The sequence below is a fragment of the Pleurodeles waltl genome, chromosome 3_1 (genome assembly GCF_031143425.1).
Source record: "Pleurodeles waltl isolate 20211129_DDA chromosome 3_1, aPleWal1.hap1.20221129, whole genome shotgun sequence".
Lineage (NCBI taxonomy): Eukaryota > Metazoa > Chordata > Amphibia > Caudata > Salamandridae > Pleurodeles > Pleurodeles waltl.
In genome coordinates, this window is record NC_090440.1 from 1311315057 (window position 1) to 1311331631 (window position 16575).

A 16575-nucleotide genomic window follows, 5' to 3' on the forward strand; every position below is an offset into this window, starting at 1 on the left:
ACACAAACCATATACTCCAAAAGTGGAATGCGAACCACAAATGGACCCCAAACATATGTGACCTCGTAGAGGGTCGCTGGGACTGTAAGGAAACAGTGAGGGATAGAAAAATAGCCCACCCCAAAACCCTGAAAAGTGGGTGCAAATTGCACCTAAGTTCCCCAAAGAGCACAGAAGTCGTGATAGGGGAATACTGCAGGAAAGACCAACACCAGCAATGCAACAATGATGGATTTCCAGACGAGAGTACCTGTGGAACAAGGGGACCAAGTCCAAAAGTCACGATCAAGTCGGGAGTGGGCAGATGCCCAGGAAATGCCAGCTGTGGGTGCAAAGAAGCTGCCACTGGATGGTAGAAGCTATGGATTCTGCAAGAACGACAAGGGCTAGAAACTTCCCCTTTGGAGGATGGATGTCCCACGTCGTGAAGAGTTGTGCAGAAGTGTTTTCCCGCAGAAATACCACAAACAAGCCTTGCTAGCTGCAAGGGTCACGGTTAGGGTTTTTGGATGCTGCTGTGGCCCAGGAGGGATCAGGATGTCGCGAATTGCGTGAGGAGACAGAGGGGGCGTCCCGCAAGACAAAGAGCCCACTCAGAAGCAAGCAGCTCCCGCAGAAGTGCTGTAACAGGCACTACGAAGTGGAGTGAATCGGTGCTCACCCGAAGTTGCACAAGAGAGTCCCACGACGCCGGAGGACAACTCAGGAGGTCGTGCAATGCAGGTTAGAGTGCCGGGGACCCAGGCTTGGCTGTGCACAAAGGAAATCTTGGAAGAGTGCACAGGAGCCGGAGTAGCTGCAAAACACGCAGTTCCCAGCAATGCAGTCTAGCGTGGGGAGGCAAGGACTTACCTCCACCAAACTTGGACTGAAGAGTCACTGGACTGTAGGAGTCACTTGGACAGAGTTGCTGAGTTCAAGGGACCTCGTTTGTCGTGCTGAGAGGAGACCCAGAGGACCGGTGATGCAGTTCTTTGGTGCCTGCGGTTGCAGGGGGAAGATTCCGTCGACCCACAGGAGATTTCTTCGGAGCTTCTAGTGCAGAGAGGAGGCAGACTACCCCCACAGCATGCACCACCAGGAAAACAGTAGAGAAGGCGGCAAGATCGGCGTTACAAGGTCGCAGTAGTGGTCGTTGCTACTTTGTTGCAGTTTTGCAGGCTTCCAGCGCGGTCAGCAGTCGATTCCTTGGCAGAAGGTGAAGAGAGAGATGCAGGGGAACTCTGATGAGCTCTTGCATTCGTTATCTAAGGAATTCCCCAAAGCAGAGACCCTAAATAGCCAGAAAAGGAGGTTTGGCTACCTAGGAGAGAGAATAGGCTAGCAACACCTGAAGGAGCCTATCAGAAGGAGTCTCTGACGTCACCTGCTGGCACTGGCCACTCAGAGCAGTCCAGTGTGCCAGCAGCACCTCTGTTTCCAAGATGGCAGAGGTCTGGAGCACACTGGAGGAGCTCTGGGCACCTCCCAGAGGAGGTGCAGGTCAGGGGAGTGGTCACTCCCCTTTCCTTTGTCCAGTTTCGCGCCAGAGCAAGGCTGAGGGATCCCTGAACCGGTGTAGACTGGCTTATGCAGAGATGGGCACCATCTGTGCCCATCAAAGCATTTCCAGAGGCTGGGGGAGGCTACTCCTCCCCAGCCCTGACACCTTTTTCCAAAGGGAGAGGGTGTAACACCCTCTCTCTGAGGAAGTCTTTTGTTCTGCCTTCCTGGGCCAAGCCTGGCTGGACCCAGGGAGGACAGAAACCTGCCTGAGGGGTTGGCAGCAGCAGCAGCTGCAGTGAAACCCCGGGAAAGGTAGTTTGGCAGTACCCGGGTCTGAGCTAGAGACTCGGGGGATCATGGAATTGTCTCCCCAATGCCAGAATGGCATTGGGGTGACAATTCCATGATCCCAGACATGTTACATGGCCATGTTCGGAGTTACCATTGTGACGCTATACATATGTCGTGACATATGTATAGTGCACGCGTGTAATTGTAATTGTAATTGTAATCGTATTTATATAGCGCTTACTACCCCTGACGAGGCGTTGAAGCGCTTTTCGATGAGTAGCACGCTACTCCGGTACCCAACAAGAATTAGTGATGTATTAGTATAATTTAATAAGGAGTACAGTTTTAGTATTATTATGAGTTAATTTGAGTTGCAGATATGAGAGTTTGTTAGTTAGATTGACTGGAGTAATGGAGGGGTGGAGGAGGAAAGAAATCCAGAAGTGTTAATTGGGAGTTTATCCTTCATTTACTCAATCCAAAGGCTTGAGATGAATAATAGGGGAGCGGAGGGGAAAGAGGATGTGTATGGGTTAGGGAGAGCATAGAAGTAGGGTGAGACGAATGCAGGAGAATTTAGTAGGGTTGTGTGGGAGGTCACAGAGGTAGAGTGAGGTTTGGTGAGTTAGATGTGGAGGTGGAGGGGAAGAGCTTAGGCAGAGATATTTAGGAGATGAAAGTGGTCGAAGGGATTTGGGATGAGTCCGAGTGAGAATGGAGGATAGTTTGATAGAGACATGACATAAGAGTGATGGGTAGATAAGTGTGATAAAAAGAGAGAAGAAATTCATAGATATCAGGAGCCATGCAATGATCCACAAACATGCCAGGCACAGAAACAACATATACACATGCATACACATATATATATATATTTATACACACACACACATCAATAAAACACACATATGCACATACAATACATAATTAGAATCATGGGTAAAAAATACTTAGTCAGACAGGTTTAAAAGAGTGTGTGTGTATTTTATTGTTATTGGTTTAGTTTCTGTAAAATGAGCATCGTGGCCTACCCAACCGGAGTATTTTCTACGAGTATGTCAGTAAGCGTTACCTAGCATGTTTTATACGCCCCGTTTATATTGTACAGTAAGAGTACGTGATGGGCCATGGGGTAAAAAACGTCTCCAGCAAACCTTGTGTGCCATTGGCAATGTGATTGTTACTAGTGCGTCTTTGTGGATATGTCCTCGTGCTTCTGAGCATCAACAACGCACCACCGGAATCGGCGGTAAACGCAGTGGGGTCGTTTGGAAAGCTGTCCATCATCGTGGTAAAAGGCGGGGAATTCCTTTACCTACTTCGAGGGTGGGCGGGGCGTGGCTCAGCGGGCGGAGCTTACAGGTGCTTTATAAAGGGAGAAACCTTCTACTCTGTGTCTCCAGCAGAGGAAGATAGAACCTGCGCGTCACAGTCAGATACAGATTACGCTCTAGTACATCATCAGTTCACCTCCAGGATGGATTCTAGATCTTTTTCTGCTATGGGATCTCTGAGCGCACAGCCTTGCTTTATCTTTGCCAAGCCCAAGAGTTAGGGTGGCTTGTCCTATCCAGAAGCTGAGCTTCAACTGCGGCACCTTCTACGATTATATTTGTAAGTGCTTCTTTTGAGGTTTAGTTTCTGTAAAATTGAGCATCGTGGCCTACCCAACCGGAGTATTTTCTACGAGTATGTCAGTAAGCGTAACCTAGCATGTTTTATGCGTGTAATGGTGTCCCCGCACTCACAAAGTCTGGGGAATTTGCCCTGAACAATGTGGGAGCTCTTTGGCTAGTGCCAGGGTGCCCACACACTAAGTAACTTGGCATCCAACCTTTACCAGGTAAAGGTTAGACATATAGGTGACTTATAAGTTACTTAAGTGCAGTGGTAAATGGCTGTGAAATAACGTGGACGTTATTTCACTCAGGCTGCACTGGCAGGCCTGTGTAAGAATTGTCAGATCTCCCTATGGGTGGCACAAGAAATGCTGCAGCCCATAGGGATCTCCTGGAACCCCAATACCCTGGGTACCTCAGTACCATATACTAGGGAATGATAAGGGTGTTCCAGTATGCCAATGTAAATTGGTGAAATTGGTCACTAGCCTGTTAGTGACAATTTGGAAAGAGAGAGCAAAACCACTGAGGTTCTGGTTAGCAGAGCCTCAGTGAGACAGTTAGGCATCACACAGGGAACACATACATATAGGTCGCAAACTTATGAGCACTGGGGTTCTGGCTAGCAGGGTCCCAGTGACACATAACAAACATACTGAAAACATAGGGTTTTCACTATGAGCACTGGGCCCTGGCTAGCAGGATCGCAGTGAGACAGTGAAAACACCTGACATATACTCACAAACAGGCCAAAAGTGGGGGTAACAAGGCTAGAAAGAGGCTACTTTCTCACAATGGTGTTGAGGTTCAGGCCTACAGGGACACAGGTGCCAGTGTTACAATGGTAACAGAGAAACTGGTCCACCCTGAACAACACCTACTTGGTCACCAGTACCAAGTAACCCGTGCTCATAACAACACTCTTAGCCACCCCATGGCTGTTGTGAATCTCAACTTGGGGGGGTTACTGGTCCAAAGAAAGTTGTGGTTGCCTGAGATTTACCTGTAGACTGTCTACTAGGGAACAATTTAGAGACATCAGATTGGGCAGAAGTGGAGTTGGAGGCTCATGCAGCAATGCTGGGCATTCCAGGGCATATTTTTGCTTTGACCAGGGCTCAGGCCAAAAAGCAAAAAGGACAGGGTGACTTGGATCCTGGAAGAATGGACCAAGTGCTCCCTAAAGCTAGGGTTAGTAAAGGGAAAACACTACCTACTATCCCTCCCTCTACAGTGGATTCTACTTCTGAGGAAGAAGAATTTCTACCCTGTGCAGAACCTACACCAGAGGAGCTGGAAGCAGACACTGCTGAGCTTTTGGGTGAAGGGGGGCCTGCCAGGGAGGAGCTGAGTGTGGCACAGCATACATGTCCCACACTAGAGGGTCTGAGGCAGCAAGCTGTCAAACAAGCAAATGGGGATGTCAGTGACTCTCACAGAGTTTACTGGGAGGATAACCTTTTGTATACTGAAGCAAGGGATCCAAAACCTGGAGCTGCCAGGAGATTGGTGATTCCTCAGGAGTACAGAAAGTTCCTCCTAACTCTAGCCCACGACATTCCCTTAGCTGGACATTTGGGGCAAATGAAAACTTGGGACAGGCTGGTCCCCTTGTTTCATTGGCCTAGAATGTCAGAGGACACAAAGGAATTTTGTAAGTCCTGTGAAACCTGTCAAGCCAGTGGCAAGACAGGTGGCACTCCAAAGGCACCCCTTATTTTACTACCTGTGGTTGGGGTTCCCTTTGAAAGGGTAGGGGTTGACATAGTTGGCCCCCTTAACCCTCCTACTGTTTCAGGCAATAGGTTTATCTTGGTGGTAGTGGACCATGCCACCAGATATCCTGAAGCAATTCCTCTAAGAACCACTACAGCTCCTGCGGTGGCAAAGGCCCTCCTGGGAATCTTTTCCAGGGTGGGCTTCCCAAAAGAGCTGGTATCAGACAGGGGAAGCAATTTCATGTCTGCTTACTTAAAGGCCATGTGGAAGGAATGTGGTGTGACATACAAGTTCACCACACCCTATCATCCACAAACAAATGGACTGGTTGAGAGGTTTAATAAAACTCTGAAAGGAATGATAATGGGACTCCCTGACAAACTCCGCAGGAGATGGGATGTCCTGTTACATTGCCTCCTTTTTGCTTACAGGGAGGTACCCCAGAAAGGAGTGGGTTTCAGCCCCTTTGAACTCCTATTTGGACACCCTGTAAGAGGTCCCCTAACACTTGTGAAGGAGGGTTGGGAACAACCTTTAAAAGCTCCAAAGCAAGACATAGTGGACTATGTACTTGGCCTAAGATCTAGAATGGCTGAGTACATGAAAAAGGCAAGTAAAATCCATCAGGCCAGCCAAGAGATCCAAAAGCAATGACATGACCAGAAGGCTGTTTTGGTTCAGTACCAACCAGGGCAGAAAGTGTGGGTCTTGGAGCCTGTGGCCCCAAGAGCACTCCAAGATAAATGGAGTGGACCCCACATAATTGTTGAGAAAAATGGTGAAGTCACCTACTTAGTTGACTTAGGCACTGCCAGGAGTCCCCTTAGGGTGCTCCATGTCAATCGCCTGAAACCCTACTATGACAGGGCTGATCTCACCCTGCTCATGGCAACTGATGAGGGACAGGAAGAAGAGAGTGGCCCTCTCCCTGATCTCTTCTCTTCCACAGAACAAGATGCTCTAGTGGAAGGTGTAGTACTGGCAGATTGTCTTACTGCTGAGCAGAAAGACCACTGCATAAATCTCTTGGGTCAGTTTTCTGAAGTCTTCTCTACTGTGCCAGGTACCACTTCTTGGTGTGAGCACACTATAGATACTGGAGACAGCTTGCCTGTCAAAAGTAAGATCTATAGGCAGCCTGACCATGTCAGAGACTGCATAAAGCAAGAGGTACAGAAAATGCTTAAACTGGGAGTGGTTGAGCACTCTGACAGTCCATGGGCCTCTCCTGTGGTACTTGTACCAAAACCTCATTCCAAAGATAGTAAAAGGGAAATGAGATTTTGTGTTGACTACAGGGTCTCAACCAGGTAACCAAAACTGATGCTCACCCTATACCCAGGGCAGATGAGCTAATAGATACACTGGCATCTGCCAAGTATCTAAGCACCTTTGATTTGACTGCAGGGTATTGGCAGATCAAGTTATCAGAGGATGCAAAGGCAAAACTGCATTTTCAACCATTGGAGGCCATTACCAATTCACAGAAATGCCCTTTGGATTGAAAAATGCACCTGCCACTTTTCAAAGGTTGGTGAACACAGTCCTGCAAGGGCTGGAAGCTTTTAGTGCAGCATATCTAGATGATATAGCAGTCTTTAGTTCCAGCTGGGATGATCATCTGGTCCACCTATGGAAAGTTTTGGAGGCCCTGCAAAAGGCAGGCCTCACTATCAAGGCTTCAAAGTGGCAGATAGGGCAGGGCAAAGTGGTTTATCTGGGACACCTGGTAGGTGGAGAACAGATTGCACCACTTCAGGGGAAAATCCAAACTATTATAGATTGGGTTCCCCCTACAACTCAGACTCAGGTGAGAGCCTTTTTAGGTCTCACTGGGTATTACAGGAGGTTCATAAGGTTCATCATAGAACTATGGCTCCATTGCAGCCCCTCTTAATGACCTCACATCTAAGGAAATGCCTAAGAAGGTATTATGGACAACAAATGTCAGAAAGCTTTTGAGGAGCTGAAGCAGGCCATGTGCTCTGCACCTGTCCTGAAAAGCCCCTGTTACTCCAAAAAATTCATTGTCCAAACTGATGCATCTGAATTAGGGGTAGGGGCGGTCTTATCACAACTTAATTCTGAGGGCCAGGATCAACCTGTTGCTTTTATCAGCAGGAGGTTGACCCCTAGAGAAAAGCGTTGGTCTGCCATAGAGAGGGAGGCCTTTGCTGTGGTCTGGGCACTGAAGAAGTTGAGGCCATACCTGTTTGGCACTCACTTCATTGTTCAGACAGACCACAAACCTCTACTTTGGCTAAAACAAATGAAAGGTGAAAACCCTAAATTGTTGAGGTGGTCCATATCCCTACAGGGAATCAATCAATCAATCAATCAATCATAGTATTTATAAAGCGCGCTATCGAGGCGCTGAGGGGGGGGGGGAGCGCTGCTGGTTTAGCGGTCGAAGAGCCAGGTCTTGAGGAGCCTTCTGAATGCGAGGAGGTCCTGGGTCTGGCGAAGAGATGTGGGGAGAGAGTTCCAGGTCTTGGCGGCGAGGAAGGAGAAGGATCTGCCGCCGGATGTCTTGCGCTGGATTCGGGGTACGATGGCGAGGGCGAGGTTGGCGGATCGGAGTTGACGTGTTGGAGTGTAGAAGTTGAGTCTGGTGTTGAGGTAGGAGGGTCCGGTGTTGTGAAGTGCCTTGTGAGCGTGGGTCAGGAGTTTGAAGGTGATCCTCTTGTCTACCGGGAGCCAGTGGAGTTCCTTTAGGTGAGGGGAGATGTGACTTCGGCGGGGTATGTTGAGGATCAGTCGGGCGGAGGCATTTTGGATACGTTGGAGGCGTTTGATGTCTTTGGTTGGGATGCCTGTGTAGAGTGCGTTGCCGTAGTCAAGTCTGCTGCTGACGAGGGCCTGGGTCACCGTCTTTCTGGTTTCTGTTGGAATCCACTTGAAGATTCTGCGGAGCATTCGAAGGGTGTTGAAACAGGAGGAGGAGACGGCGCTGACCTGTTTGGACATGGTGAGGGCGGAGTCCAGGATGAAGCCGAGGTTTCTTGCGTGGCTGGCAGGGGTGGGTGGGGGTCCGAGGACGGAGGGCCACCATGAGTCGTTCCAGGCCGAGGGAGTGCGTCCGAGGATGAGGACTTCCGTCTTGTCGGAGTTGAGTTTCAGGCGACTGTTGTTCATCCAATCGGCGATGGATTTTAGTCCCTCGTGGAGGTTTGTTTTGGCAGTGAGCGGGTCTTTGGTCAGGGAGAGGATGAGCTGGGTATCGTCGGCGTAGGAGATGATGCTGAGATGATGTTGGCGGGCCAGTTGAGCGAGGGGGGCCATGTAGACGTTGAACAACGTGGGGCTGAGGGAGGATCCTTGGGGGACGCCGCAGATGAGGTTGGTGGCTTTGGAGCGGAAAGGGGAGAGACGGACTCTCTGCGTTCTGTCGGAGAGGAAGGATGAGATCCAGTGGAGGGCTTTATCTTGGATGCCGGCTTCCTGGAGGCGGGTCAGTAGGGTGCGGTGGCAGACGGTGTCAAAAGCGGCTGATAGGTCGAGGAGGATGAGGGCTGAGGTTTCGCCGTTGTCCAATTGATGTCTGATGTCATCTGTGGCGGCGAGGAGGGCGGTCTCAGTGCTATGGTTTCGTCTGAATCCGGATTGTGAGGGGTCCAGGATGGAATTGTCTTCGAGGAAGTGGGTGAGCTGAGTGTTGACGATCTTCTCGATGACTTTCGCTGGAAAAGGGAGGAGAGAGATCGGACGGAAGTTTTTGAGGTCGTTGGGGTCAGCCTTGGGTTTTTTGAGGAGGGGTTGGATTTCTGCGTGTTTCCAGCTGTCCGGGAAGGTGGCAGAAGTGAAGGAGAGGTTGATGATCTTGCGGAGTTCGGGGGCGATGGTGGCGTTGGCTGAGTTGAAAACATGATGGGGGCAGGGGTCCGTGGGGGAGCCTGAGTGGATGGTGTTCATGGTTGCTATGGTTTCTGCCTCGTCCACGTGGGTCCAGGCGGTGAGGCGGCAGTCGCGGGAGGAGACGTCGGGGTGGGGTCTGGCGGTGGACCGGTGATGAAGCTGTCGTGGATGGTGGTGATTTTCTGGTGGAAGAAGGTGGAGAGGTCGTCGCAGAGTTTCTGGGAGGGCGGGATGTCGTTGGAGTTGGCTTTCGGATTGGAGAGTTCCTTCACGATGCCGAAGAGTTCTTTGCAGTCGTGGGCGTTGTTGTTGATGCGTTCGGTGAAGTGGGCGCGCTTGGCGGTGCGGATCCGTTGGTGGTGTTCGCGGTTGGCGTTTTTGAGGGCGGCGAGGTTGTCGGGTGTGCGTTCTTGGATCCATTTCTTTTTGAGCTTCTGGCAGTTGCTTTTGGAGGTGGTGAGATCGTCTGTAAACCAGGCTGGTTTTTTCTTTCCTTGGATGGTGGTGGGTTTCTTGAGAGGGGCAAGGGTGTTGGCGCAGTCGAGGATCCATTGATGGAGGTTGTTGGCGGCTGTGCTCGGGTCGATTGCGTCGGGTGGAAGGTTGTTGATGAGGGTGCTGGTCAGTTGTTCTTGGGTGACTTTGCCCCAGCGGCGGTGGGGAGGAAGCTGGATGCGGTGTTGCTCTGTGGTTTTCTTATAGGTGAAATGGACACAGTGATGGTCAGTCCAGTGGAGTTCGGAGGTGTGGCTGAAGGAAATGTGGTTGCTGGAGGTGAAGAGGGGGTCAAGGGTGTGACCGGCGATGTGGGTAGGTGTGTTGACTAGCTGGCGGAGACCGAGGTTGAGGAGGTTGGAGGTCAGTGACGCGGTGTTGACGTCGTTGGCATTTTCCAGATGGTAGTTCAGATCACCCAGGAGGATGTAATCCGGGGAAGCGAGGGCGTGGGTGCTTGCAAGGTCGGCGATGGTGTCGTTGAAGGGGGCTCTTGGTCCTGGAGGGCGGTAAATGAGGGTTCCTCTGAGGGTCGTGTTGGGGTCCGTGTGGATCTGGAAGTGGAGGTGTTCGGCTGTCCTGAGGGTGTCGTCCGAGTGGGTATGGATTTTGAGGGTAGCTTTGTGAGCGATGGCTATTCCGCCGCCGATTCCATTGGTTCGATCTCTTCTGGTGATTTTGTAGCCATCCGGTATGGCGATGGCGATGTCCGGAGACGAGGAGTCGTTCCACCAGGTTTCGGTCAGGAAAGCCACGTCAGGAGCAGTGGTGTCGAGCAAATCCCAGAGCTCGATGGCGTGTTTTCGTGCGGAGCGGGTGTTGATGAGGATGCAGTTCAGGTGGTTGGGGTTGGATGTTTTCGTAGTTGGATTGGTCGTTCTGATGCAGGAGAAGTTGCAGGTACGGCAGGAAAAAGGTCCTTTAGTGTGCTTCGGGGATGCCCGGTAGCATTCAGTGGAGGGGCCGGGGTTGAAGGCGCGGAGTTCGTTGATCGAGTAGCGGATGCGGGGGGCGCGAGGGCCAGGGGGTGTGGCGCTGGGCACGGTCCAGGAGCGGACGGGCTTGCCTCTGGCCCGTCGTGGGGGGCGAGCTCAGGACCTGAAACAGGTCAGAGGTCGCTCACTCGCGACGCGCAGCGCAGCGCCAGCCATTAAGAAGGGAGGGGGGAGGGAGGAGCAGCTGGGAGGCGGGAGGGAGCGGCAAATGGGGCGCGAGGGGGGCGGGCCGCAGGGAGGCAGCGGCAGGGAACGGGGAGCGCACAAGGGGCAAAACACTGAAAACGAGCAAAATACAAGCAGTTACAATAAGAAAAGCACACAATCAGAAAAACAATAATGGCACAATATACGATCGGGGAGACAGCAATCAGGGGGGCACAAAGGGGGCAGAAGCGCCGGCGGCGAGGCGCTGGAAAAAGCGAAAAAAACGAAAAACACTTACGGGACGGCGGAAAGCGGCACACGGGTCAAGTGAAGCTAGTCAGAGCCCACTAGACCCCAGGGATGAGGCGCAGGAGGATGCCTGCGGGTGGAGGAGGGCCTCGAACACGCAAACAGCAGCGTGGTCAGGGGACAGAGGCAGGAGGCAGCAGGTTGGTGCTGCGGTCGTGGGGGGCGAGCTCAGGACCTGAAACAGGTCAGAGGTCGCTCACTCGCGACGCGCAGCGCCAGCCATTAAGAAGGGAGGGGGGAGGGAGGAGCAGCTGGGAGGCGGGAGGGAGCGGCAAGGAACGGGGAGCGCACAAGGGGCAAAACACTGAAAACGAGCAAAATACAAGCAGTTACAATAAGAAAAGCACACTATCAGAAAAACAATAATGGCACAATATACGATCGGGGAGACAGCAATCAGGGGGGCACAAAGGGGGCAGAAGCGCCGGCGGCGAGGCGCTGGAAAAAGCGAAAAAAACGAAAAACACTTACGGGACGGCGGAAAGCGGCACACGGGTCAAGTGAAGCTAGTCAGAGCCCACTAGACCCCAGGGATGAGGCGCAGGAGGATGCCTGCGGGTGGAGGAGGGCCTCGAACACGCAAACAGCAGCGTGGTCAGGGGACAGAGGCAGGAGGCAGCAGGTTGGTGCTGCGGTCGTGGGGGGCGAGCTCAGGACCTGAAACAGGTCAGAGGTCGCTCACTCGCGACGCGCAGCGCCAGCCATTAAGAAGGGAGGGGGGAGGGAGGAGCAGCTGGGAGGCGGGAGGGAGCGGCAAATGGGGGCGCGAGGGGGGCGGGGCCGCAGGGAGGCAGCGGCAGGGAACGGGGAGCGCACAAGGGGCAAAACACTGAAAACGAGCAAAATACAAGCAGTTACAATAAGAAAAGCACACAATCAGAAAAACAATAATGGCACAATATACGATCGGGGAGACAGCAATCAGGGGGGCACAAAGGGGGCAGAAGCGCCGGCGGCGAGGCGCTGGAAAAAGCGAAAAAAACGAAAAACACTTACGGGACGGCGGAAAGCGGCACACGGGTCAAGTGAAGCTAGTCAGAGCCCACTAGACCCCAGGGATGAGGCGCAGGAGGATGCCTGCGGGTGGAGGAGGGCCTCGAACACGCAAACAGCAGCGTGGTCAGGGGACAGAGGCAGGAGGCAGCAGGTTGGTGCTGCGGTCGTGGGGGGCGAGCTCAGGACCTGAAATAGGTCAGAGGTCGCTCACTCGCGACGCGCAGCGCCAGCCATTAAGAAGGGAGGGGGGAGGGAGGAGCAGCTGGGAGGCGGGAGGGAGCGGCAAATGGGGGCGCGAGGGGGGCGGGGCCGCAGGGAGGCAGCGGCAGGGAACGGGGAGCGCACAAGGGGCAAAACACTGAAAACGAGCAAAATACAAGCAGTTACAATAAGAAAAGCACACAATCAGAAAAACAATAATGGCACAATATACGATTGGGGAGACAGCAATCAGGGGGGCACAAAGGGGGCAGAAGCGCCGGCGGCGAGGCGCTGGAAAAAGCGAAAAAAACGAAAAACACTTACGGGACGGCGAAAAGCGGCACACGGGTCAAGTGAAGCTAGTCAGAGCCCACTAGACCCCAGGGATGAGGCGCAGGAGGATGCCTGCGGGTGGAGGAGGGCCTCGAACACGCAAACAGCAGCGTGGTCAGGGGACAGAGGCAGGAGGCAGCAGGTTGGTGCTGCGGTCGTGGGGGGCGAGCTCAGGACCTGAAACAATAATGGACTATGGGAATGGACTATACAGTGGAACATAGACCTGGGAGTACCCACTCCAATGCAGATGGACACCCCAGATCTTTCCACTTAGATAATGAAGACTCATCAGGTCATGGCTAGTCTTATTGTCCTTCGTTTGGGGGGGTGGTTGTGTAGGAAAGTACCATCTTGCCTGGCATGTTACCCCCATATTTCACTGTATATATGTTGTTTTACTGTATGTGTCACTGGGACCCTGCCAGCCAGGGCCCCAGTGCTCATAAGTGTACCCTGTATGTGTTACCTGTGTTATGACTAACTGTCTCACTGAGGCTCTGCTATCCAGAACCTCAGTGGTTATGCTCTCTCATTTCTTTCCAAATTGTCACTAGCAGGCTAGTGACCAATTTCACCAATTTACATTGGCATACTGGGACACCCTTATAATTCCCTAGTATATGGTACTGAGGTACCCAGGGTATTGGGGTTCCAGGAGATCCCTATGGGCTGCAGCATTTCTTGTGCCACCCATGGGGAGATCTGACAATTCTTACACAGGCCTGCCAGTGCAGCCTGAGTGAAATAACGTCCACGTTATTTCACAGCCATTTACCACTGCACTTAAGTAACTTATAAGTCACCTATATGTCTAACCTTTACCTGGTAAAGGTTGGGTGCTATGTTACTTAGTGTGTGGGCACCCTGGCACTAGCCAAGGTGCTCCCACATTGTTCAGGGCAAATTCCCCGGACTTTGAGAGTTCGGGGACACCATTACACGCGTGCACTATACATATGTCACGACATATGTATAGCGTCACAATGGTAACTCCGAACATGGCCATGTAACATGTCTAGGATCATGGAATTGTCACCCCAATGCCATTCTGGCATTGGGGATACAATTCCATGACCCCCGAGTCTCTAGCTCAGACCCGGGTACTGCCAAACTACCTTTCCTGGGGTTTCACTGCAGCTGCTGCTGCTGCCAACCCCTCAGACAGGTTTCTGCCCTCCTGGGGTCCAGCCACTACTTGCATGCCCAGGCAGCACTCCTCTAATTCCTATCTTTCTGGATCCTGGCTTTAATCGTATCTCAGATTCATTAGCCTAAAGACCGCTACTTTTTATGGGTAAGGATTTGGACCACCCCAGAGCTTACTGTTTATAGGGACTCACTTCTTAACCTTTTAAAAATACCTAATGTAGCTTCTATCCCTTGGTTTAGGCATGTGTCAAACTAGTTCCGCCCTTTGGGTTCTTGGAGGTTATTGGGAGAACCCACAGGACTTAGGGAAGGCCCAGAAACTAACATTGAAAATAGCCTACTAGTCTCACGTTAGGAATAACTATCTCCTTGGCACATACCATGGGCGGTTGACTAACTAATTCCTCGACTTTAAATGGTTCCCCCAGTATGAACCTTTTTTAGATCTTATCCCCGAGGAAAGAGCCTGTATGCCTGTTTTCGCAATGGGTATTTACTGTTAATGTCTTTTACTAGTAGTTGGGGGGCATTGTCAGTATCCAACCTATGTCCAGGCTGTAACGATGTCCCAGAATTGGTTGAACACTTTTTGCTCTTTTGCACAGCGTATGGTTTTCCTCAATGCAAATGGATCTGCCTGTCTGTCAGAATTGTCGGCCTTAGACAATATGTTACTGCCCTTAGGGTTTTAAAGAGGGACACTTCTATTGTAGTGGTACATGCAGTTAGCAAGTTCCTTGTGGCTGCATGGCATATTCGCACTCACCTTTTACAACATCAGTGATATGCAAATATGTATGTTATAGGGCAAGGACTGAGAGATTTATCACATTTTTATTCTTAATATTGTATGATGTTTTCTTTAATTGTTCCTATTTAGCTTTTTAATCCAACTTTGTATTCATATGGAGCATTGTGGTTATTTGCTTTGATGTTTTTTTATAACCGAATAAAGCTGGTGTGTTTAAAAAAAAGATATCACAGGACTCAGCATTACTAACAGAGACACCTATAAGGCGGACGCCTTGTTGTCATTGAGGGACCAGTGGCAGTGGAACACTGCAGCATCTACCGTGACCGTTTCTGTCATGGCTCGTGTTTATTTATGCATCCAGTCCATGATATGTGTTCCAAGGGTCCCATATTTTGTGAAATTTACGAGGGCATCCTCTACTTTTATATATTACTCTTTCCACTGCCATGTACATATCTATCCCTTTCTACCATTCGGATATCGTCGGGGCTTTTGGGCCCCTCAGTGCCTAGCCATGTCTCTTGTCACTATTATTCGGGTCAAGTTACAAAATATTAGTTGTCTGCGAGGGAGGTCGATGTCTCCGGCAACTCCCAATAGGATGTAAGAAAATGTGTTAAATTTGAGTCATAAAAATAATAGAACTTCTGATTCAAATTCAAAGTTTTTAAACTCATACTTTAAAACTATTGCGCAGTGGGGAGTTGAGGCCAGCTACCATACTTACAACTCTGGTGGAAGATTTTTGCTGATGTGCTCCCTCTATCACAGTGGGATAATTTTAATCGAAAATGTGATTCTGGCTAGGCCACCATGTTTTGGAGGTTCAGTGTGAGTTTTTTGTTGTTTTTTTCCAGAAACAAATCCCTCAAAGGAAGGGTTTATTTCTTTAAAAAATAGCCTATGATATGTCTGGAGTTTTCTCCTTTCATATGGAGTTCGTTTCATATTTTTACTATTCGAGCCCCCATGACTTCCACAACAATCACAAATTGGATACCCTTCCGTAATATGACAGGTCTTACAAGAGTTCCGCGAGCGGTCCTATAAACAAGGAACCACTCATTTCATTGCCAGCTGTGCCCTAGTTATAAGAAACTGAGTGGCTCTCCAGTCACTACATAGGGTGGAGAAAGCATAAAACAAGTGATACGAAATCTAATGAAACCTGCTGATATTTGGCTTTTTTCCCATTCCCACCCCAGTAAATAAAACCATTAGCTTAAAAAATAATTACAACACAGTTTCGCTGATTGACTATTTGGACTGGTCCGTGCAATTTTAAACCTTACTCTCTACCATGTAGCTGCAGTTAGAGCTAGCTGTGTCATTTGGTTTCCTGGCATTGAATAAAAGGCTTCTTTGGAGATGAGAACCTTCCCGCCTCCTACCACTTTTATGTCTATGGACGGTCCTTAGATAGGCCTATTTGGTTTCCCCTATACAAATAATGCTTTTGAATCAAGACAAACATTTGATACATTATAAACGCGATAAAGTACCCCCTGCTACAAAGGAACGAGGCTGAAAGCCAGTTAATTTATACGTTTATGGCACTTAGAGGAGACTTGCAATATCCTTATCATGTACATCAGGCGGTACTATATGCCATATAATTTATGGTCACATGATCACTTTTCCCAAAAACTTCCTAAAACCTTGGTGGGTAGCTCTTTCAGGAAAAGAGAGTATGTTTGCAAACATGAAGACTAAAAATAGAATCTCAAGTTCAGCTGCTCCGTCACTTGACCTGCCTTTCACCTCGGCTGCTGGCAGTGTGTCATCCGAACTCGACTGTAATAACGTATTACAATTGTGTTGTCTGATGTCTTTCTTTATAATTGGCGACTGAGTACATTACTAGTCGCCAATTCTAAAGAAATTGCAAACGTGCATTTTACAGGGGTTGCAGAATACCAAGTATTATAAATCCTATAATGTAGTGGTGAGAGCTAGTTTGGTTGGATGGAAGGTGGGTGTATGCTGTCAGTGGGCAGAAGCAGAGATGTATTCACGGGTTAAGGTTAGCGCTATCTTAACCAGAGAAAAAAGCATTTGATGCTATGGGACTCTTTAATATTTTTTGCTGCCTACAAGAGCCCCATGGCGTGCTACAAACTGTCTACTCCAGAGTCCTGTTGTCAGCACCATGCAGTACTGGCACTTGGCCTTTCATCATAGTGATGGACTCGGTCTGACAACAGTTGGCAGCTACTGCCAGACA

At 50.2% G+C, this 16575-nt stretch overlaps 1 protein-coding gene across 1 annotated transcript in view; it reads right to left on the reverse strand.

Moving 5' to 3' along the window:
- LOC138283576 (uncharacterized) overlaps window positions 1-16575 on the reverse strand; it is a 267761-nt gene that overhangs the window by 89941 nt on the left and 161245 nt on the right. The gene's annotated exons all lie outside the window — the stretch shown is intronic.